Consider the following 24,196-nt stretch of genomic DNA (forward strand, 5'->3'; position numbering starts at 1 on the left):
TGACATGACCAAAACTTTGTTAAAACCCTGCTGTCCTAGACTACTCAGGTTCTAACATTCAACTAGTCCTTTTCATGGAGCAAAAAATTTAAAAATTATGGAGTATGCAAGGCATGATTTTCTGTCTCAGCAGAATTTTAATACAACAAGTAGTCACAGGCCTTTGAAACACCACTCATCTGCTGGCACATGTCAGGGACAGGAATTTTCCACATGGCTGAGATGCTCATAACGTTCATTGAAACTATCCTGAGGAAGAGATCTGTGATGGCAGAGAGCTCCAACAGCCACTTCTGTGAAGGGATGACAGCTAGAAGAGGTGAAGGCACATCGCCATAACAACTATCCCTTATTCTTTACATGCTTTATCTGGATTTTCGTTCCTGCAACGCTCCACCTAAATTACAAGATTTTAAACTGATGCCAAGTAGGTGAGAACAAGTTAAGATTTCTCAACTTCAACTTATATAAAATCTCAACTGTGAAATGAACCAGTTTTGTTGTAAAATAACAATTGCTGGGACCACTAAGACTTTGAAGCAGACATGGCATGTTTGCTTGACAAACGATGAAGAGTCTGGATACACTACAATCAATTCACTATATTTGAACTTCATTAAAAAAAAAAATTTCACACCCTGCCTAGTGTACAGAATATATTGTCTCAGCTTTATTTCACAATCAGCTAAAAAAGAAAAAGCAAGAAAGAACTGTGTGTGTCTCGGGGGGGCATATTCCCAATCTTAACTCCAAGTAGGTTATTGGAAAATTTAACTTTCATATTGGCAAAAATGAAAACCATGGGTAAAATACTAAAACTATTTTTAAGACAAGTTTGCAGATAACTACCAGGCCATTCACATAATGCAAATACCAAACTCACGTGAGGTGAAGGGAAACATTTTAGGGCAAACCAAAGAAAATTTGTGAAACAGGAGAAATTTCTCCTTTGCGTGCAAAATATCTCTTCTCTGTACTTTTCCTCCACCTTTAGTGGCCTTTCCTAAACACTGCTCACCACATGGTGCCCCTAATCAAGCTCTCCTCACATTTCTGCCATGCCCTTTCAAAATATGCACCAATGGGAAGACACAAGACACTTTTAAAAATCTTCTTGAAAGCTCTGGTTCAAAAATTTCCTCTGATTTTAAGAATGTGAGGTAAAGAAGATCAAGGCAACAAAGACTTTGTCCCTTTACAAATTCTTATGACATGCTTCTCCTCTGGAGCACATTTTTCAAAGGATGTCAATCACTTTAACAATGATAGGTTTTTGTAGTGTTCTTTCGGAAATCAAGCATTAGGCAGCAGCATCTGGCCTGTAGATTGTTCTAACTGCTCTAATATCTTCTTGTTACATCTATTGCATCGTAAAGGTATTTTGCAAAAGTTTTCTTGGGATATCCTGAATAAACATATGTTCTAATTATGTAGAAGACCTGGACTTACCAAAAGTAAAACCAAAAGAAATCATATTTTAATTTTTCCATTAAAAAAACCTTCAGAGTTCTTTTTTTAGCCAGCATATATCCCTTTTCATTCTTTTTAGTTTTGCCTGTAAAACAAGTCTGCAAGTAACTACTGACCCGTGCACAAAGCTTAAATACTAAATTCTTATTAACTGCAGGAAATTCTAATTTTAGCTTGACCTTCCATATGTGAGAGAAACCACAGGTGAGAGAGGTATTACTTTAAAATATTTAAGATGCAATAAAGCCATTTAACAAGAAACACATTTTTTTTACAAAACAATGCCATTTGCAGCAACATAGATGGAACTAGAGACTCTCATACTAAGTAAGTCAGAAAGAGAAAGACAAATACCATACGAGATCACCTATACCTGGAATCTAATATACGACACAGATGAACATTTTCAAAGAAAGGAAACTCATGGACTTGGAGAACAGACATGTGGTTACCAAGGGGGAGGGGGAGGGAGTGGGATGGACTGGGAGTCTGGGGTTAACAGATGCAAACTATTGCATTTGGAGTGGATAAGCAATGAGATGCTGCTGTATAGCACTGGGAACTATATACCTAGTCACTTGTGATGGAGATGATGGAGGATAAAATGAGAAAAAGATTATACATATATATGTGTGTGTGACTGGGTCACTTTGCTGAACAGAACACTGTAAACCAACTACAATAAAAAAATAAAAATCATTATTAAAAGAAAAACACAAAACTGAGTGGATGAGGTTAAAGGGATATACATAAACTCTGTACTTTCCACTTATTTTTTCTGTAAACCTAAAACTTCTCTGTAAGGTAATATACATTAATTTTTAAAAAGTAAACAAACAAACAAAAAAGGCTGAGGAACTAACTTTGGGTACAGGGCTCTTTGCAGTGCCCAGAAAGCCCAAGAGGCGATGGGAAATTCCGCTTTTGCCAAGGTTGACCCTGCTTACCTGCTTTCCTTTCGTGAACCATTACTAAGGTGCAGCAATGTCTCAGGATGGTCCGCAAATAGACGACTCAGGACAGTCCCTGTCCTCAAGGCTGTGCACTATATGAGAAAACACCCAGCTTTTCTCCACTTTCTGTGATGGCACCTCCCTATCCACTCCTGGCACCTCCTTCCTTCCCGCAGAGGAAGAAGATTCTCTCTTCTGACTTGTCTTTTCATCCACTTCCTTTTTTCATCAACTCGCTCCTCTCCTTCTGAACACCTTCCCCTCCTCCTATCAATTCCTTCCTGGCTAAAAACCTGTGCCCATCTCCCCTATTCTGAGTGACCCTTCTTTACGCTGTGCTGTCACCTCAAGATACTACTGTCAACATTCTTTCCCTACCAGTCACCCTGAACAAGCACTGCCTGCATGGGAATCACCTGGGGAGCAGTGTTCCAGCACAGATTCTGATCCAGTGAGGGCCTGAGAATGTGCATTTCTAATGAGCACTCAGGGGACACCCATGTGGGAGGGTATCTCAGTGTGTTCCCTCTTGATTGTTCTTTCATCCCTTATGGCCCGTTTCTTCCACCTCAATGAAATGGTTCCTACAAATCACCCCTGATCTTCCTACCCTCAAATCCAAGGGCTCTTTTCTTTGTCTTCAGCTTCTCTAACGTGTCCCCAGGATCATGTATCTCCACTGGTCACCTACCACCCCTCTTGTGGGTTCACTGGCCTGATACGCCTTTGGCTCTTCTTCCACAGGCAATATCTTTGTAGCACTTGCCCTTTTTGACACTTGAAGGAACCTAGTTGCCACCTAGCTGATGACCTCCAAATTCAGTATTTGCTCTTTGGTTCATCTTTGTCCCCTCCCTCAGAATTATCCAATATCTTGACTCCATTGTGTATTTTTCAAAAGTGTACTTCTAAGGGGACTTTTCCCCCAAATCACATTCCAACCTCCCACTAGCCATTTGTTATGTCCACCTGGACAAGGTGATCATGCCTGAAAACTTAGGTTTTAGACCAAACTCGAGACCTAATTTCTATGCCTCCCTTTTCTGTTTCTCTTAATGGTGTCATTATCATACCAGTCACACAAACTCTCAACCTCTAAGTTATCCTTGGTTTTCCTGTCATTTCAAGTCCCATCACTAACTCTAAGCCAGCAGGACAGAGGAGGAGGCTCACAGGATCCAGCAATGAGTGAGTTGAGACTATGTACTGTGAGATTTGCTAATCCCATTTCTAGCTACATTTTAGCAGTATTTTACATCCTTGTGAAAAATCTAGATAAACCTCAGCTAACCTATCATCTTAAACTCTTGTGCTCTTTTCTTCTTTCTCTTTTAATTTTCATTTGCATCCACATCTCCTATTTTCTTTACATTTCTCTGTTATTTCCTTCTTCCTTTGCTTTTCTCTTTCTCTTCTATCAGTAATCAATCATACTTTTTAAAAGGAATCATATTCCCTTCACCTCTCCCAATCAGTGCTCCTTTAGTGAACAATATTCTACCCAATCCTACCACCCTCATCTCTCTCCCATTATATTCCATCACCATACTCATTCTTGCAATCCTTTTTAATCTTTTTTTGGGGGGGAGATGCATGCCTATGGCATGTGGAAGTTCCTGGGCCAGGGATCAAACATGCACCACAGCAGTGACCCAAGCTGCTGCAGTGACATCACTGGATCCTTACTTAACCCACTGAGCCACAAGGGAACTTCTGCCTTCTTAATCTTAAAATAGTTTCAGGAGAACAACGACCATTCCAGTGTTGTTCCTGTCTTATCTTGCATCCCCTGGTTTCTGGCACTGGGTAGGTGCTCAGTAAGCATTTATTAAAGGAATAAAGAAGGAAGGGAAGGAGGGGGAGAATATGATCCCATTTTGCAGATGAGTAACTATGGCTTCAAGAGATTAAGCAGCTTGCCTATAATCGTACGGTTCACTGGTGACAAAGATGGGTTTTTATGTCTGTTCTGTGTTAAGGACACCGCCTTTCTGTGTTCCCAGCTCTGCATTAGGTGTCCTAGGAGGAGACAAATATGTACAAGGTAAAGGCTATGCCCTGAGGCGTATATAAATTAATAAGGGAGCTAAATGCACAAATAGCTGTAATAAAAAGTAGGGTATAATCATGAGTTCACATTTCCTAAAATGATTTGTTTACTACCTAGCTTCCGGGTAAATAATTTTTGAGTGTGACAGAATAAAACAAGTTAATGAACAGTGTTTAGTTGGAAGGTTCTCCTTTTCCCTGGAGCCTTGTGGTTGCCTCTACTCAGACTAAAAAAACCCTTGAAAGCCAACCAAAGAGGACTTTCCACCCCATGTTAGAACTAGTGGCCCAGGTTAATGGAGACTCCACAGTAGTTCTCAGCCTAAAACAGACGCAAGGTGCTTAGGAGCAAGTCTTAACTACAGGCTGGCAAGAGCAGAAACAGTGTTACTAAAAGGTGCTGCCAGTTTATTGTCTTCTACAAGTTGCTACAAAAGAGGAAATTTCCCTAAGGCTTGGAAGAGACAAAAAGTTAATTTTTTTAAGCCTCAACTAGATAAACAATGTAGGTTTCTCTTATTATTTTTCATTCTCAGATGCTTTATTACAAAAACATTTGGCCTTCTGAAGAAAAATTTGGTATGACTTTCTGGCTGCTTAGCAAACAGACTGACTGGGTAGTATGCTCAAATTCATGCAAGCCACTAAGGTAGAATGCAAATAGCAAGCAAGTAGGTACTTTAGAGAAGTTAGTGTGGAGTGCAGCTCTGGAATGCAAAAGTTTGATATGAAAGGGTAGCATTTGCCATGGACAAGTAGGTTCCATATGTGTTTATTACATTTCTAAATCTCTAGTAGTTTGGGGTTAGATTGTCATAAATCAGACATTTCAAATCAGAAGGATTAATGGCATTAGAACAACTAGCCATCTATTTGGGGGAAAAAGAAAAGTCAAATCATTGTCTTAACCTTCCATGAAAAAAATATATCAAGTGTGTTTTAAAATTTAAATAAAATTTCAGGCTGTAAAAGTACTAGAAAAACTGTGCAAGAGGTAAATCATTTTACACCCATAGGGCAAATAAGAGTCTTGGTAGCATGACACCAAAAGCAGAACCCTGAAACATGCAACTATATGTAAGCACGCTCAAAAATGAAAAAAGAAAACTCCTGTATTGCCAAAAATGTAATAAAACAATGTCAAAATTAAAAACTAAAAAAAAATATTTAAAACACAGGCAGAAAAAGAATTTACATTTCTACAGTGATTCAACTCAAAAAGGAGGAAATACATCCTTACTATAAAAAGATAAGAAAAACAAATTTTTTAAAAAGATCCATAAGTTCTCAGATTGCCAAAAATATGTAAGAATCATCACATCCAGTGACAGCAAGCATGTAGGAAAATGAGCCCTCACACAGGGCTTCAAAATGGACCCAGCAATCCTATTTCTAGGAACTATTCTAGAAAATTTTTAGAAAACTACAAATCAATATATATCCAAAACATTTATTATTATTTATAATAGTGAAAAACTGAAATATATTATGATCCAATCATACAGTAGAATATTCTGCTACTATTAAAAAATCAAGAGCTGGATATGCTTTTGCTGACACAGAGAGTTATTTAAAATATGCTATTAAGTGAAAGAAAACCACATTAGACCACAACTTGTGTAACAGTTTCTTTTTTAAAAAAAGATATCAAATAACAGAACTTGTGTAATAACTTCTTTTAAAATAATACATATGCACACACATACATGTGAGTGCTAATAAACATATATATATATGTGTGTGTGTGTGTGTGTGTGTGTATTAACATATGCATATAGGAGTTCCTATAGTTGCTCAGTGGAAATGAATCTGATTAGTATCCATGAGGATGCAGGTTCAATCCCTGGTCTCACTCAGTGGGTTAAGAATCCCACAATGCCATGAGCTGTGATGCAGGTCGCAGACGTGGCTCTGATCCTACATTGCTATGGCTGTGGTGTAGGCCAGCGGCTACAGCTCCAATTTGACCCCTAGCCTGGGAAACTCCGTATGCTGTGGGTGTGACCCTAAAAAGACAAAACAACAAACAAAAATATACATAAGATGTGTATATTAAAAATACACAAAAATATTTGTATAAAAATATACAAAAATATACATACACATGGAGAGAGAGAGAGAAAGAAAATGGACCAGATAGTCACCAAGGGCCCCACTGGAGTTGAACTGGCTTTGAGGATCTGGTGAAACCTGTATTAGCTTAATGCCAACTTCAAGCCCTTTGAGAGTTCAACACCCTTCCCTGAAGTGTACTTCTTCATGTTTCCTTCTGGCTCTGCACTTCTGTATCCCTGGGTACTGGTCTTGTTTCATCTCATGAACTTCAAGATAAAACTTAGTCTTTTCACAACAAATCCACTCCCAGGAAGCCTTTTGTGAGTTTTGGCTGACTTTATTGAAGGGTTAAGCAGGATGGTGGTGATCACCTAGACTCCTGGCTCAGTAGCTCTTCAGTCTTCTTCTGCCTGATTTTGGGGACGCTTTGGTGCTGGCCAACATCTGGCCATGAGAGGAAGGTAATAGACTAAGATTCTCTCCTTATCGTTAGATATGTGTGTGTATGTATGCATGTATGTATTGTATATGCACATGTATATGGATGTATATATAATAGTGTATGTTTACAAATGTACATAATATCCTTTGGCTCTCTGGATATTTAAAAATCTAGTAAAGTATTATTCAAAAGTTAACAATGGCTATCTCTACATAGTGGAAATTTGAGTAAATTTTATATTCTTTATATTTTTCTAAGTTTTTTGAAATTTTTATAAGCATGTACTATTATTACAATAAGAGGAAATTTGTTATTTCACTGTGAAAGGATAGAGGTGTAGAACTGATGACACAGCAGTTTTTTTCTGGATCTGTCCACACCTGCTCTGCAGAAACCCAGCCCCTTCAAATTCACCCCTAATTGTTTGAGGACCCTGTGGGAAATGTCCACAGGCACCATGAAACAGCCATCTGGCTATCATGTTAGCCTCCCATTTGCTGTCTCTCCTGCAGTAACATCCCCCACCCATACGCCAAAGGGCATTTGTCCTCAGATGGCCCTCAAAGAGCCCCACACTACTGCCAGCCAATGCCCTCCAGCACCTCAACCAAGGGACCAAAGGTCCCACAAGGCCACCATCCCCTATCTTTGCCCAAAATGACTTTATTCTACTGATTTTTTCTTTTGCAGCTACCACAGAGAACACTGCTACCTTCCAGAATTAATAGCGATCTCTTTTCCCCTGATTCTATCTTTGATAGAAAGAAAAGATAAAAAATAAACAAGGCTTAATGTCCATGGCAGTCCTTCAGTTTTTCCTCCTGCTCAGGTCAAAGAGAACAAGGAATCCTTGTAGTCCTACCTTCCTGGAGATCTCACTGCGAGACCTTGGCAGGAGACCACGTGGAGCACCTGAGAGACTGGCTAGACCACCCACACAGAAGTGACAGAAGCCTGCCTAGCTCCCAGTCTACCTGTCTGGTGGAGTTCGGGGTAGGGTGGGGACCAAACAAAGGTACCCCTAGTAGACTTATGACAACTACGTCACCAGTCCCATTTCATTGGAGATGTGTCTCCATGTGTCTCCATCCCTAGCACCTTGCTATGGAAGGGTCAGCCCCTTACAGTCAACCACTCTGTAGAGGATGTGTGAGCTGAGATGCACTACCAAGACCATAAAATATAGCTTCCTGTAACAGTCTCTACATGGCTTCATAACCTCAGGATGGGAAATACACAAAATCTGAGGCCAAGTCTCAAAGGGCCTGTGCAGCCAAAAACACCACACTGAATACATGGGTTTCCAAAGGAAAAATAATGAATCTCAGGATCTCTGGCATACTGGCTGGCCCCAGGCTGGACCAGGTTTTGTTTTAGGCCACTCACCTGAAGGGGTGACAGAGTGAGCATGGATATACCCAAGGAAGCACATCGAGGCACAGACAACAGCCCATGGGAAGATTCTGAACTGGGAGGTGGCCCAGTGTTTTCAGTTAAGAGTTAATGTGGTTTGGAGCAGAGTTAAGTACATGAGAGTGAAATTTCCGAGTGAAATAACAGAGTAAGTACGTAAAATATGAATGAAATTTCAGAGGGAAATAACAGATACACTGGATCACGTGCAGGCACAGTATCTGCTGAGAAAATGCAGCTTTTATAAAAGGGAAGGAAAGTGTGTTGTGGGTTCCCTCTTACTGCTGAGTGAGTTTCTACAAAGGACTCTGAGGTCAAATCTTAGACCCCACCATGGGTCTTCCAATTAGGAATTCAGTCCTGGCCTCAGGAAGACTGGGAACCTCTGCTCATCTACAGAGCTCTTGGAGATTATAGGGTAGAGATGATGTGGTGTCCTGTAGAGTGCTGTCATTTACTGGGTGAGATGGAAAACCACTGGAAGGTTTTGTTACTTATAATCATACTCAAGTTACTGATTTTATTACAGCAGAGCTAAGAAGAAAGGGAAATATTTTTTGGAACCATGTCACCACCCTGATCCCTATAGACATCTGAGTTTACAATTCATGTGGCAGTACTGGAATATGATAATATAGGACAAAATATCTGGCTTTCTTCACCTTGATAGGCCACATCAGTCACACTGACCAACTTTCAGGAATATGCCAACTTTGGGGTTCTCCTTTCTCTAGCCTTTGGATTCAATCATGCCACTGTGCTCTCACCACTTAGAGCACCTGTTTCTCTTCCTTTACTTGTGATCTGCTAGTGCCCTCATCACAGAGGTCTTCTCTAATCCCCTTTGCCAAAGCCACCACTCTGAAGGTTCCATCCAGATACAGATTCCACATCCCCAAACCAGAGCTGCCTTAACGTCAGGACTCACACCATTGACAGAAAGACTCGTGATCCCTTGAAAAGGAAAATGCAGCACCCAAAAATTAACTCAGCGACCACACCTACAGGTAAACTATACAAATGGAGTCCATGCTTGAAATATGCTTTGAGATTAGAGGAAAGAGTTTAACTTCTAAATGCAAAGTAAACTTTACTGAAATTAGTTCACCAATTAGGAAAAAAGTTAACTCAGGAGGCTAGAGATTAGGGACTTAACCTAAACAGTTACATATGATTTCTGAAAAGAAAGAAATATGGCCAAAAGTAATCTGGCAGAATGCAATATGAAAAAATCAGTTAAACCAAAATAGTCAGTCCATGTAAATTTGCTCCTAAATTAACACTCTCAGTCACAAACAAAAACTCAAATTTAACAGTTGATGGATTCAGTTGACACAGAAATCCACATATTTATCTTGGTTATAGTACTTTCTAGAGCTCAGTTATTTCAAAATATTTGAACTCTGAGGGTACCTCAAAAGGGTTAAATTATTATGACTGGAAGCTAGAATTATGTATTTCTCCCTCTTCCTTCCTCTAGATATAGCCAAATCCCTGAATGTAAATCATATATAAAACAAACATAAGAAGACTCTGAAAGGTTGAGAGAAGAAGAAAGAGCATCTATGAACCTTGGAACCTTAGAAACAACATGGCAGTGAATTATCTGGATTTTCTTTTGCCTTATATACTCTATGCTGGGTACCGAAGAAGCCTAGAACCCAGAAACACCAACAGACAAAAAAAAAAAAAAGCATCAAGAAAAGCCTGTTCTCTCTAGCTAGGTCATCCTAGCAAGACAAAAAATTTTTGACAAAACCCACCCAACTCAAACCAAACACCAGGAAGAAAACTGATCCCATGCCCGCTCCTGTCAGCGAAGGTCCAGTGGGGAGCTTAGATTTCCATCCTCACCCAGGTGTAATGAGGTGCCCTCTTCATTTCCTGGGGGTAACAAAGGAGGTTGAATTGGGAAGCTAGACCTATAATCCCACCTAGCAGTATCTTCCCCTGACAGTGTGATGCTAGAAAAGTCCTGCCAAAACAGAAGATTTAAATAAGACACAGAGTCTTACAACATAATACCTAAAATGTCCAGATACAATTTTTTAAAAATCACTTCATAAAGAAAACCAGGAAAATCTCAACTTGAATAAGAAAGGGCAATAAAAAATGTCAATGCTGAGATGACACAAATTTTAATATGACAAGGATTTTAAAACAGCTATTGTAAAATTGCTTCATGAGGTTTACAAACGTATACTTGAAACAAATGGGAGAAAGTCTTATAAAAAACAAACCAAAAAAACGAGGTGGGGGGGAGAAGACATAAGGAAGAACCAAAAGGAAATTTTAGAGCTGAAAAATACAATAACCAAAATAAAAACTTCAATTGACAGGCACAATGAAGAAGAATAAGGAAAGAATAAGCGAACTTGAAGATAGAACAATGGAGATTACCTAATGTGTACAGACAGATAATAAATGGAAAAAAATCAACAGAGCCTCAGGGACCTATGGGACCATAACAAAATTTCTAACATTCATGTCATTGAAGTCCTGGAAGAAGAGGAGAAAAAGGATGGATAATAAAAAGCATTTGAAGAAATAGTTACTGAAAAATTTCCCAAATTTGGCAAAGGACACAAAGGTACACATTCAAGAAGCTACATGAATTCTGAATAGGATAAACCTAAAGAAATTCCCACCAATGGGGGTTCCCATTGTGGCTCAGTGGTAATGAACCCGACTAGTATCTGTAAGGACATGAGTTCGATCCCTGGCCCCACTCAGGGGGTTAAGGATCCGGCGTTGCCATTGCCATGAGCTTTTGTGTAGGTTGCAGATGTGGCTCATATCTGGCATTGCTATGACTGTGGCTAGGCTAGCAGCTACAACTCCAATTCGACCCCTAGCCTGGGAACTTCCATATGCTATGGGTGCAACTCTGAAAAGCAAAAGAATGAAATCCCCACCAAGACATCATAATTTCTGAAAACTAAAGACAAAAAAAACTTTGAAACAACTAGAGAGAAACAACACTTCACCAATAAAAGAAAAACTATTTGATATTAAATTTCTCATCAGAAACCACGGAAGCCAGAAGGAAGTGGCTAAAAGGACTATCAACCAAGAATACTATACTCAGCAAAAACATCCTTCAGAAATAAAGAGGAAATCAAGACATCCTCAGATGAAAGAAAATTAAGAGAATGTGTCACCAACAGAACTATCCTTTAAAAATGGCTACAGAAAGAGTTCCCCTGGTGGCCTAGAGGTTAAGGATTCAGTGTTGTCACTGCTGTGGTGAGGGTTTGATCTCTGGCCTGGGAACTTTTGCACACCAGGGGTGTAGCCAAAAAAAAAAAAAAAAAAAATCCATAAAAGCAACTGATTCACTGAAGTTAATTAAAAAAAAAATAGCTACAAGAGTTCCCGTCATGGCACAGCGGAAATGAATCCAACTAGGAACTATGAGGATGCAGGTTCAATCCCTGGCCTCACGCAGTGGGTTAAGGATTTGGTTTTGCCATGAGCTGTGATGCTGGTTGCAGACACAGCTTGGATCCAGTGTTGCTATGGCTATGGTGTAGGCCAGCAGCTGGAGCTCCAATTTGACCCTTGCCTGGGAACCTCCATATGCCTTGAGTGCGGCCCTAAAAAGCACAAAAAAAAAAAAAAAAAAAAAAAGCTACAGGCTGTTCTTGAAACAGAAAGTAAATAATAGAAGGAATCTTGGAACATCAGGAAGGTAGGAAGAACAACAGAAAATGTAAAAATATGGGTAAAATACAATAGACTCTCTTCTTGAGTTCCTAAGTAATGTTTGACCCTTGAAGCAAAAATTATAATATTGTCCAATATCATTTTCAATGTTTATGTAGGATATACTTAAGACTACTGTATTATAAATAGTAGAGAATGAAGGGGCTTAAAATGAAGAAGTTTTTTTTTTTTTGTTTGTGTTTTTTTTAGGGCCACTCCCACAGCAAATGGAGGTTCCCATGCCAGGGGTTGAATTAGAGCTATAGCTGCTGGCCTACACCACAGCCACAGCAATCGAACCTGCATCCTCCTGGATACTTGTCAGGTTTCTTAACCACTGAGTCACAACAGGAACTCCAAAATGAAGTTTTCTATACTTTACTTGAACTGGTAAAATGTCGACACAAATAGACTATGATAATGATATCACTTATGCATGGAATCGAAAAAAAATAAAAATAAAATAAACTAGTGAACATAACAAAAGAGAAACAGACTCACCGATAACAGTGAACAAACTTGTGGTTAATGGTGACAACTTGAGAGAGGCAAGTTAGGGGTAGGGGATTAAGAGGTACAAACCACTCTGTATAAAATAAAGAAGGTACAATGATGTATTACACAGAGAATATAGCCAATATTTTATAACTTGTATTGGAGTATAACCTTAAAAATTGTGAATCACTATGAAACAATAACACCTGAAATATAATTAATAAGTAAAATAATAGCTGAAACACAATATTGTACATCCCAACTACATGTCAAGAAAAAGAATAATATAAAAAATAGACTATGATAATTTATTCATGTGTAATATAATAACTAGAACAACCACAAAGAAAATCTATACAGAAAGAGAGATTCAAAAATGCTAGATATATCAAAATGGAATTCAAAAAAACTCTAAGTGATGTAAGAAAAAGAAAAGAAATTAAAAGACACAGGAAAACAATTTTTTTAAATGTACTGATATGTTAAGCGTTTTTTTGTTTGTTTTTTTTTTTCGTCTTTTTACCTTTTCTAGGGCTGCATCCGAGGCATATGGCGATTCCTAGGCTAGGGGTCAAATCGGAGCTATAGCCGCTGGCCTCTGCCAGAGCCACAGCAACGCGGGATCCAATCCACATCTGCAACCTACACCCACAGCTCACTGCAATGCCAGATCCTTAACCCACTGAGTGAGGCAAGGGATCAAACCCGAAACCTCATGGTTCCTAGTCGGATTTGTTAACCACTGAGCCACAAGGGGAACTCCAGGTTGTTCTTATTATTTTTTTCCTGCAGATTAAAGATCTGGTGTTGTCACTGCAGTGGCTTGGGGCACTGCCGTGGTGCAGGTTCATTCCCTAGCCAAGGAATTTCTACATGAGTAGCAAAAAAAAAAAAAAAAAAAAATGACAGATGGACTGGTTGCCATCCCATTTTCCTCAGAATCCTATTAATTTGTGCTCTAAATTTTCATTTGTTAAAATGAAGGCTTGCATGTATAGACATGCCCAAAATGGTTAAAGCCACATTTCCCCCCACCCATGGTTTTCCATTCCTTTGACTCATTACAAACTTTAAAATGTTCTTCAAACCACAGACCTTAGAAATCAGAACAGTAATCAGTCAGGTAGGGTTTACAATTACCTAAAGCTATGATATCTTTAGCTCTTCCTTCAAACCAAGGTTTTCCAAATATTTCAGATTTAAATTAAGCCTTGGAGTTGCTCAGCTCAGATCCCACATTGCTGTGGCTGTGGTACAGGCCGGCAGCTGTAGCTCTGATTTGACCCTAGCCTGGAAACCTCCATGTGCCATGGGTGTGACCCTAAAAAGATCAAAAAAAAAAAAAAAAAAAAGAGCCATGACAACTGATAGGCTGCAAGAGAGGCACTATAACCATGAGTAAAACACATAGGTACTCAATAACAAAGCAGTTTAGGAGTGGGGACAAATAGTTACACACCTCAACAGGCAGGAAGTAGCTGTATTATAGAATAGTGCCAGCAATCATGCTGGCAGTGTTAACCCTGAGTCATTAAGGAAAGTCTGACTCACGTTCAGATTATATTATTTAAGACATTTAGCGAAGAGTGAACTGCATTTCTATCTAAAACTTTTGGAAAGTTTGTTTTCCAATGAATAACATGTAGTTTAACTATTTGAAATGCAACCAATTAGAAAATGTAATGGGAGCCTTCGCTTGAACCCCAGCTGGGCCTGGCTGGCCTAGGGCTCAGAGCTGTGTGATCATGAAGGCCCTTGGAGAGGATGCCGGGAATCCTGGAAAAGGAAACTTACCTAAGGAAAAGTACCTGTACAAGAGAAGGTGCAGGGGCATCTGAGAAGCTGGTTCTTGGTGCTCTGTGGCCCACATCCTCCCTTCCCCTGAATACTTCACACTGCCGCCTACCTGCAGGCCTGAGAATTGCCCTGGCGAGCAGACAACTAACAGACAGCCATTCCCTGGTAGCTGAAACCACATGTGTGAGCAACATATGAGACCCTTCAGGGGTTTAGAGAGGACCAGAAACCTCAGCGGGGTCCCTGAGCAAGGCCAGGGATCGAACCTGCATCCTCATGAATGCTAGTCAGGTCCCTTGCCACTGAGCCACAAGGGGAACTCCATTGTTCTGAATCCTAACTGAATTTTCTTGTAATGTGCACTTGTAATCTGCATGTTTGGTTTTCTGTATCTCACTATAAGGAAGGTTATTATGAATAATGTCTTTGGAAACTGAGACTCTAACAAAACCATCATAATGTAGATGAATTTGGTTAAATTCTTGTCTTGGGACCTTATGCAAGGTTTATTTTTCTATGAAGCTATTATCTTTCCTGAAAAAAATTATTAAAATATCTCCTTGAATTTCCCATTGTGGTTCAGTGGAAATGAACCTGACTAGTACCCTTGAGGATTTGGGTTTGATCCCTAGCCCTGCTCAGTGGGTTAAGGATCCAGCGTTGCTGTGAGCTGTGGTATAGGTCGCAGACATGGCTTGGATCTAGCATTGCTGTGGCCGTGGCATAGGCCAGCAGCCCTAAAAAATAAATAAAATAAAAATCTCCTTAGGTAAATTAGTTCTCATTCAAATATTGAAAACAAGTGTATGTGTGCATGTGTGTGGACATATACAGGTTCTGGGGTTAATTTTAGATATGAGAGAATGATTTAGAATGTGACTAATTTATTTTGAATAATTAAGAAATTAAGAGATTTTTTTGGCGGGGTCGGGGGGGCTGTGCCTGTGGCATGTGGAAGTTCCTGGGCCAGGGATCAAACCTGAACTGTAGAAGCAACCCAAGCCTCTGCAGTGACAATACCATATCCTTAACCTGCTGAGCCACCAGGGAACTCTGATTATGACATAATTTTAAATATATGTACTATTTAAACTAGTGATGCATAGAGTTCCCTGGTGGCTCAGCAGGCGAAGGATTTGGCATTAACACTGCAGTGGCTTGGGTCACTGCTGTGGTGGAGGCTCTATCCCTGGCCTGGGAACTTCCACATGCTATGGGCACAACCACTAAAATAAAATTAAATTAAAATTAAATAAAATAAAACAGCGGTGCACAATATTGGGATTCAAAGATAGTCCAAAAATAGCACCTTTTGAAATAAAATAGATACAGATATTTTCAGTGTTTAAAACAAAGTGTATATAACTTTATAATTAAATAGATCTCTCAAATGCCACATTAAAAAAAGGGGGCAAAGGGAAGGAAGAGGCAATTCACAAAGGAAGAAGTAGAAAGAGATAACAAACCTATAAAGCTTTTCTCTACTACAAATTTTAAAATAAATAAGTAAAATGATGTTTTTCTCCCTCCTTTTATTTTCTTTCCTTTTTTCTTTTTTTATTACTCAATGAATTTTATTATATTTATAGTTGTACAAAGATCATCACAACTTTCTCCATCCATTTATTGGGAGAGGAGGAGGGGCTTCCAAATCAAGAAACTGCAAACAAATGTCTAAAGCCACTGTTGGCAAAAGTGTTTAGAAGTGGACAAAGTCACGTGAGTGCACAGGTGCGTGCAAAGGCTCAAAAATGTGTGATCTCTACCAGTCAGACCTGAGACACGTTCAACAGTCAATCACAGGAAGTAATTAATAAGTCATAACATCACTGATAAAGTAGATTGGCAGCGAGGTAAATCTGTGCTCAAAAGCACTGAGGTTAATGACACGTTGTTAAAAAAAGAAAAAAACCAGATGCGAGATCCAATCACCATCTTCTTACTGATAACACTGATGCTGGAGAAGGGGGCTTGTATCTATGAACAGAAAACTTCCTGGTATTGGAGCTGAAATTAACCCCTTTCCCAACAGCAGTGGCAGGGCTATCCTCTGCATGCAGAGGAGGAAGATTTGTATGTGTTCTATCTGGGACAGCTCACTCTCCAAAGGGAAGGAAAATGAAAAGTCTATGCTACTGATGCTCATTTTTATCCTTCCAAACTCATGGGTGTGATAAAGGAGGTAGTGGAGAAAGTGCTACCTAATGAATGTGCTTCATATGGAAGGAAATATCAGGAGTGATTCCCAATTAATCCTGGGGAGCAGCCACCCCTTTGGGAGAAATTATCAGTTGTCTGTCACTATCATCCCCTGCTCACCCATCATGAGCTTCCCAATACCAATGCCTTGCCCTGTGAATAGCATCGTGGAACCACTGGTGGGACTTTTTGATTTTGCTTTCAGAGGCTCATAAATGTATCCGAACATTAAGTAAAGCCAAAGTCACTTTATACCCAGTTATAAAAGTTGACTACCTAATCTTTCTTCCATTACAAATCCTGAGCAGCCTCATTGTCCAACATCACCTGTTACACAGTCACAATGACAGCAAACGACAACATTAACATAGACCAACAAAAATGTTCAACATAGAAATATGAATATAAATTCCCTCTCATTAACAGTTCTCAAAAACCAATGGAGGTCCATAAACTGAGCCCTGCTTACAAAGTGAATCTAAAGCCATAACAGTGAAAAAAGAAGCCCAGAATCAATTTTCCTTGCCTTTCAGTGTTAAAGTACAAAGACATTAGTGCTCACAATTTACCCTTTCCAATTCCTTATCTTGTTGAGTTTTGATAGAGGAAGTCTCTATTTTGGGTAAAGCTGGGATTCTTGCAGCAGCCAAACCTTCATACCATAATTAATGTAGTTTATAACAAGTGGTATCACCTAAACGCCAAATCTTTGACAAACCACCCTTGAAAAAAGTCCAGAGTTAATTATTAGTAGGACATAAAAGATTATCATAGCATTGGTCCAGGTCTACAAAATTTAGAAAATGACTCCATCCCCAGTGCTTAGGGCAGTTAGCCCAGAACAAAATTATATTCCCAGAACTCAGTATTTAGTCTAGACCAGAAAGAGCTGGCAAGACCACAGATTCAGTGGCATTGAGAGAAGGGCATCTCCTTGTTTTGACCTGTGCCAGTGTGCCAGAGTTTATGTTAGTTGTCCAGAGACCATGAACTGTGAACTTCAAATCAGTTGGGAAATAGCTCCTGGCAAAGATTATTTTTGGAACTATGAATTTTCTAGATTGGGAGAGAAATCCACTTATACATATTGTCTTTTCTCAGAGAAGAGCATTTAAGATATTGCTGCCTTGAGACAAGTCTAGAAATTTGAACTACTGGCATTCCCAGTCTGATGTGAGGTGCCTTTCCTTCCACCTCATGTATATCACATTTCCTAACTTTCCATTTCCCCTTTGAATATGCTTTGAATGTTAAAAGATATTTCCAAAAGAAGCAAATCATAACTCACATATACATAGAAAATGAACATATGGTAAAGATTTTATTTCACTCATAGATTAAATGGAAAAACCAGGCAACTGGCTCAGAGAAGCCAAAGAAGCACAGATATTTATGGAGTAATGAATGTTGAAATGAACGTGCAAATAGATACCAAATTGGTTTTTGCACAGGATGGGAGGTAAGTGCTGTCCCTCCACAGAAGGAATCATTTCCATGTCTGAAGACAATTATTTTGCATTGCCATCAGTTATTTAACTTACAGAGTCAGTGGTAAAAAAAATGGTTCCATAGAATCAGAATAGGATAACCATGAAGGGTGTGTGCCAGTCTAGGTGGCGCATGGATACATAGTTTTCAATCTCAGTACACATTTTCCTTCACTAGTACCCCAATATTGACTTGAATGTAGGCCCCAGTTCATTCCGTAGTATTTACATTCTTGTGTAAGCCTGCCTTTCCTTTCTTTGGCCATAGATGCTGTTTCTAACACCTCTGGCCGTGGGTTCACTAGTCCTTAATACCTTGCCTTCTAACCTGAGCCATATTAACATCACATGGTGGGGAGTGATTCTTGAATCTGTCCACAAGCCCTGCGAACCCAAAGTTGGCTCTTTCACAGCTCACTTCTTTGGTCTGGAGGCAGAATGGAATTGAGGCAGCTCAGCTAATGTTCCCTCCCAAGCTCTGGCATTCATAATTGAAACCCTCTGCCACACACACACACACACACACACACACACACACACACTTCATTTATTTATTTATTTTTGGTCACACCCACAACATGTGGAAGTTCCCAGGCCAGGGACCCAAGCTGCTACAGTGACCATGCCTGATCCTTAACCTGCTGTACCACAAGGGGACTCCTGAAGTGCATTTTAAAAACAGCAAAAGAATTCTGCTTTAAAAATCTCTTTTTCTCTAAAAGTGGGTGATTGCCTCAGCTCCTTCATTATGAATTCCTCTGAGGTCCTCTGGTATTGCAAGAAGCCCGGGAGGCTGAAGGACATGTGCCTGTGTAATCCAAAAAGACAGCTGCAGCCTGTACATCAAAGCTTCCACTTGGGAACAGTACTTCTGCTGAGCTCAGCAAGGCCAGGGTCAGCTTGCTCACCTGTCCCCTCATGGCTGTCTGCTGAGGCCAACCGTGGATCCCCTACATTTGCTGGATCCTCTTCCATAAAAGACAGCCACTGGCCTGCGAATAAAGCCCCATGAGCATCAGTAACAGCAAGTTCAAAATACCACATGGCCCATGAGAGGGAGGCTCTGGCCCAGGCCACAGCCATTAAGAGTTAATTGTGGAGTTCCTGTCGTGGTGTGGTGGTTAATGAATCTGACTAGGAACAATGAGGTTGCAGGTTCAATCCCTGACCTTGCTCGGTGGGTTAAGGATCCGGTGTTGCCGTGAGCTGTGGTGTAGGTCGCAGACATGGCTCAGATCCCGCATTGCTGTGGCTCTGGTGTAGGCCGGCAGCTACAGCTCCGATTGGACCCCTAGCCTGGGAACCTCCACATGCCATGGGAGCAGCCCTAGAAAAAAAAAAAAAGTTACTTGTACAGCTGCAGATTGTGTGAAACCACCACAGTCACAGGTCTTCGTAACAGGACCCCACTTTAGACCTCCTTCCATCTTAGACTACCATTTTGCCACCCAAATTAATTCACTTCTTTGTCTAGTTCTCCAGGTTTGCTGCAAATGCCCTAAGGCCCAGCACCCCCTGGATTGAACTCATCCATTCATACTACAGTCCCAAAAGGACCAGAAAGGAAGAGCAGGGTCCCTGCAGTCCAGCTTTTGCCATACTCTTCAGCGAGAGAAGCAGGAAGGGAAAGGCTAAAGAAAGGCCAAAATCTCAGGGCTAAATGCTATCCTTTCACATCCCTCAAAGGAAATATAGAATCAGAAATAACTATTCAGCAAACACAAAGTACTATTTAAGATGCATTTGTTTCATGTATCGCCAAGATAGAAAAAAGAACTGTCCTTTAAGCCATGTCACGTCATCTAATATAGGATATATCCCAACCAGAAAGAAATTACAAATTGGAGAGAAAAACAAATCGAGTCTTACAATTCCATAGTAATGATAGTAACAAGAGCTAAAATTTGCCTTTAGTTACAATGTTTCAGGCACTGTTTAAGCTCTTTATTTGTAGCCTCTCATTTGATCCTCTCAAGAGCCTCATGAAGGCAGATAGTATTAGTACTCTTATCCCCATTTTACAGAAGGAAATGGAAGTAGAGTGAGACAGTAATTTTCCCAAGGCCATGTAAGTCTTAGTAGAGCCAATCACTGGAGTCTAAATCCCTACTCTTGCACCATTGTAGCTCTCTTGGAAGTTACAGAAAACATGAAGCAGCAGGAAAAAGTCACCTGTGATCACACGATTAAAAACAACATCACAGATTTGACACTGTTCCCTCCAGTAATAAAAATAACAATACATTTTCTGTGAGATTTTCAATGATTAGTATTTGTGAAGGCAATAATTTATATGGGGACCAAATGGAACAATTAATAAATACCACCCTGAAATTGCTGTGCAACACTTTCTAATAAACCTACAGAGTCTTCTGAACTAGAAAATTTGTGCTGGGTGTGCCTGCCAGCCAACTCCTTGCTTTGTTCCTTACTGGATTAATCCAAGCCTTCCAATGATTTGCCCCATCTCCATGGCTTATGAAAGTCCCCAAGAAATATGTTTCTTATGTCAATACCAAGTGCTTCTTGGACACTGTAACATGATGCTGCTAGATTCTTGCCGAAAGTGGTCACAGACCCCTTGAGACACCATATGGCAAGCAACTAGATGTCATCATAAAAGCCTGTCTCAGATTTCTGGGCAGCCAGCAGCCTCAGAGGACACAGCTCCTCCAAAGCCTTGGCGTTCTTGCAATACCACTAACTGGCTGGAATGAGTATCTCCAGGTCAGACAGCCCATCCCAGAGGGGTGTTTGACACTTGAGAATGCAGGTGAGGCCTAAAAGCTTGTGCATAACAAAGCTGAAGATTTTGCCTGTGCCTGTGACATCAGCTGTTCATGCATCCAGTGAGGCCAGAAAATGGAATGCAGATTAGCTATGTTCTACTGGAACAAATTGAAAGCATTATGCTGCAATATAGTTCCGCTTAAAGCACGCAGAAGGGAAAAGTGGGGTGCCTTACACTGTCAGGGCCTCCAAAGGCCCCACATGTGATTGGGAATGGTTTTGTATGGAAATAAATTTGGCAGTATACGTTTTTTCAAACTAGGCAGTGGGTGAGAGAGACTTTGCTGTTTCGCAAAGGCTTGGGAGTTTTTTGAGTTTTCATTTTAAAAATAGCAAAAAAATCATTTTGTTATGAAGAAATCATTTTCTGCAGTGACAATTCATGTCTGAAAAACTTTTTTAGACTAAAACTTGGTTTCTCTCAAAGAAGAGTTTCTCCCACTGAAAGAGGTGAATATATTCTTGTGACTTTATGAGAAGGTTTTTTCCCTTAAAGAGGTTAATAGAGCTCTGAAATTTGAAAAACATTTGTGTAGTACATAAACAATTTTGTTTTTGTCTTTTGTCTTTTTTTAGGGCCACACCTGAGGCATATGGAGGTTCCCAGGCTAGGGGTCGAATCGGAGCTATCGCTGCCGGCCTATGCCACAGCCACAGCAATGCCAGATCCAAGCCACATTTGTGACCTACACCACAGCTCACAGCACCACCGGATCCTCAACCCACTGAGCAAAGCAAGGGATCGAACCCACAACCTCATGGTTCCTAGTCAGATCATTTCTGCTGCGCCACAATGGGAACTCCTTTTTTCTTTTCCTTTCTTTCTTTCTTTTTTTTTTTCAACATGAACAAGTTTTTAAAATTACTACACCTCACTATAATTTGGGATCAAACTGTAATTTAGGATCCCTCTTTTACCTCCATTTCTCTGTTAAAAGGCTTCCTCTCACTCTGAAATGAGATGTAAGATCAGGTGAAGTTAATAAGCTGTAGGTCTCTCAGCGGAAAGATATGAACTTAATGGAGGATAGTAGTTGTTTTAGGCATAAGTAGGAATGCAATGCATTCTATAGATAAGGAAAAAAAAATCCATTCTTACCCATGAGCTTTGCAGGGGCCAGGGTGAGACAATGGAACAGGGGCTCAGAGCCAGCTGGTCTCCTCCTTGGGCTCTTCTGCAGGGGTGGATCATCCTGGGCGTGGTCAGCACTGGACATCTAGGCAGGAACCGAAGGGGGATTTCTATTTTGGTCAGATAAGCAAAGCAAACCTCTATGTAGAGAGCAGTTACATGCAAGTGAAAGTACATATAAAAGTACCTACATGGTGCTTGGCACAAAGCAGACAACCCTCAGGTGTTTGTTCATTCTGAATCTTTAATTCCAGTTCTGGAGCTCTTATGGATGCAGATTTGGCTGGATAAAACTGATAACTAATATTCTGGACAAGCTTTTGTCTTATACTCTGCCTACCTTGGGTAGAGACCAATGAACATACATTTGACAAGCCCACAGTGGATCTCTACCATATGCCAGACACCTGTGCCAGGTGACTTCACAGACACTACTCCAGCCCTTCCCGGGTCCTCCAGTGTCCTAGGTTCAACCTGTCCATGAAAACCCAAATAAATAATGGTCCCATCTCATATTACTCCAGAAGCCCAAAGCCCTAAGTTTCTGGCATGAAGCTCCCACTCTTCCTATTAGTTTTCTGTCCAGTTCACTTTATGCCATAATGTGGATACTTCTTATCCATCATTCCCCAAAGAAGACTATCTAGCGCTCATTTGCTCTTACAATGAATTCAGCTGCTTCTCTAGAAAACTACCTCTGCAGCAGGATTCTTACCTCCAAACGATAAGCATGTGTTTCCATTCCTTACTCTACTTTTATTTCCTAATCCCAAAGAAATCACCTTGCCTATGAGAGACCCCTCTCAGGCCAGCCCTCTTACTGCTGACTTGTATCTAAATTCAGAATGCTGGATATGCAGATTTATTCTGATACCTGTTAGTGCCCAAATAGAAGTTAAGGATGATCAGAAAAGAGCAAGTTACCTTACACATGCAATTCTACAAAGTCTTTCTCTATTATAAGGCCCTATCTCAATTATTTCATTTCAGAAAACAGAGTACTATTGAGGTAAACACTCTATCAGTGCTAATTATGGCTGGCTCCCCAGAGAGTCACCTGATGAACTTGAAAACAAAGGAGGAATATAAACATTCATTCAGTCATTATTCCTTTAGATGTGACCACACAGCTGTGGTTAAACGTTCTTGTAAGTAAGTCTTTTTTAAAATTACTTTTAAAAGCAGTATAGTAAATGGTTAAATTTGGGCAATGAGGGAAATATATACCTACAGAAGGAATGAAAAACAACAAAGAAGCACCATCCTGTAGTTACCTGCTGGTGTGCCTACAGCTTGCTTCAGGACTGTCTTCAGCTGCATGTAACAGAAGCCTAGCTAAAATGGCTTAATCAAAAAAAGGTTGAATTCTTCTCACGTAGCAACAAGTTTGGATAGCAGCAGTCCAAATCTGGTAGCGCCATGCCACAGTCCCAGTAGGAACACAAGTTCCGTTTCACTCTCACTCCACCATCCTCACTGTGTATTTCAGTCCTGGCAATTACAAGACGACAGCTCCACTTTCTAGCTTCAGGTCCACATTCCAGGCAGAAATGAAAGGATTAGGATCTGAAGGCAAGTCCAAAGAAATCCATGCAAGCTGAATAACCCTTTTCTGAAGAATTTTTCCTGAAGCCCCTTCTAAAACAGGAGGGAAGGCGGCAGGGCATAACCTTTCAAAAAAGCGCCATATGAAGTTCCCCGTAGTGGCTCAGCAGAACCGAATCTGACTAGCATCCACAAGGACGCAGGTTTCATATCTGGCTTCGCTCAGTGGGTTACGGATCCGGCGTTGCAGTGAGCTGTGGTGTAGGTTGCAGATGCTCCTTGGACGGGGACACACACACACACACACACGGGGTGGGGGGTACATAGCAAAATTCCCTGGTGGCACACCTTGGACGGGGACACACACACACACACACACACACACACACACACACACACACACACGGGGAGGGGGGGGGTACATAGCAAAATTCCCTGGTGGCACAGCAGGTTAAGGATCCAGCATTGTCACTGCTGCCGCTCAAGTAGCTGCTGTGGTGTAGGGTCAGTCCCTGTCGCGAGAATTTCCACGTGCTACTAGCATGGCCAAAAAGAAAAAGAAAAAAAAGAAAAATTACACAGCTCTTGAGAAAGCAAAAATTAGTTAGAACCCATAACGCCCAAGATGGCGGAAGGTTCACTCCCAGGGGCCCTTGAGCCTCTT

General features: G+C 40.5%; 1 long non-coding RNA gene across 2 annotated transcripts; it reads right to left on the bottom strand.

The window, feature by feature from the left end:
- On the bottom strand, nucleotides 18,672-23,785 carry LOC100522542. Of its 2 annotated transcripts, none has more exons than XR_301950.3 (3): nucleotides 23,262-23,785; nucleotides 21,955-22,072; nucleotides 18,672-19,057 (listed from the first exon to the last, which is right to left on the bottom strand). It is a non-coding gene; the product is annotated as an uncharacterized LOC100522542 (long non-coding RNA). The 2 variants fall into 2 exon arrangements; XR_001307143.2 differs by having other exon boundaries at nucleotides 18,704-19,057; nucleotides 21,955-22,097.

This window comes from Sus scrofa, chromosome 2 (assembly GCF_000003025.6).
Source record: "Sus scrofa isolate TJ Tabasco breed Duroc chromosome 2, Sscrofa11.1, whole genome shotgun sequence".
In the NCBI taxonomy this organism is placed as follows: domain Eukaryota; kingdom Metazoa; phylum Chordata; class Mammalia; order Artiodactyla; family Suidae; genus Sus; species Sus scrofa.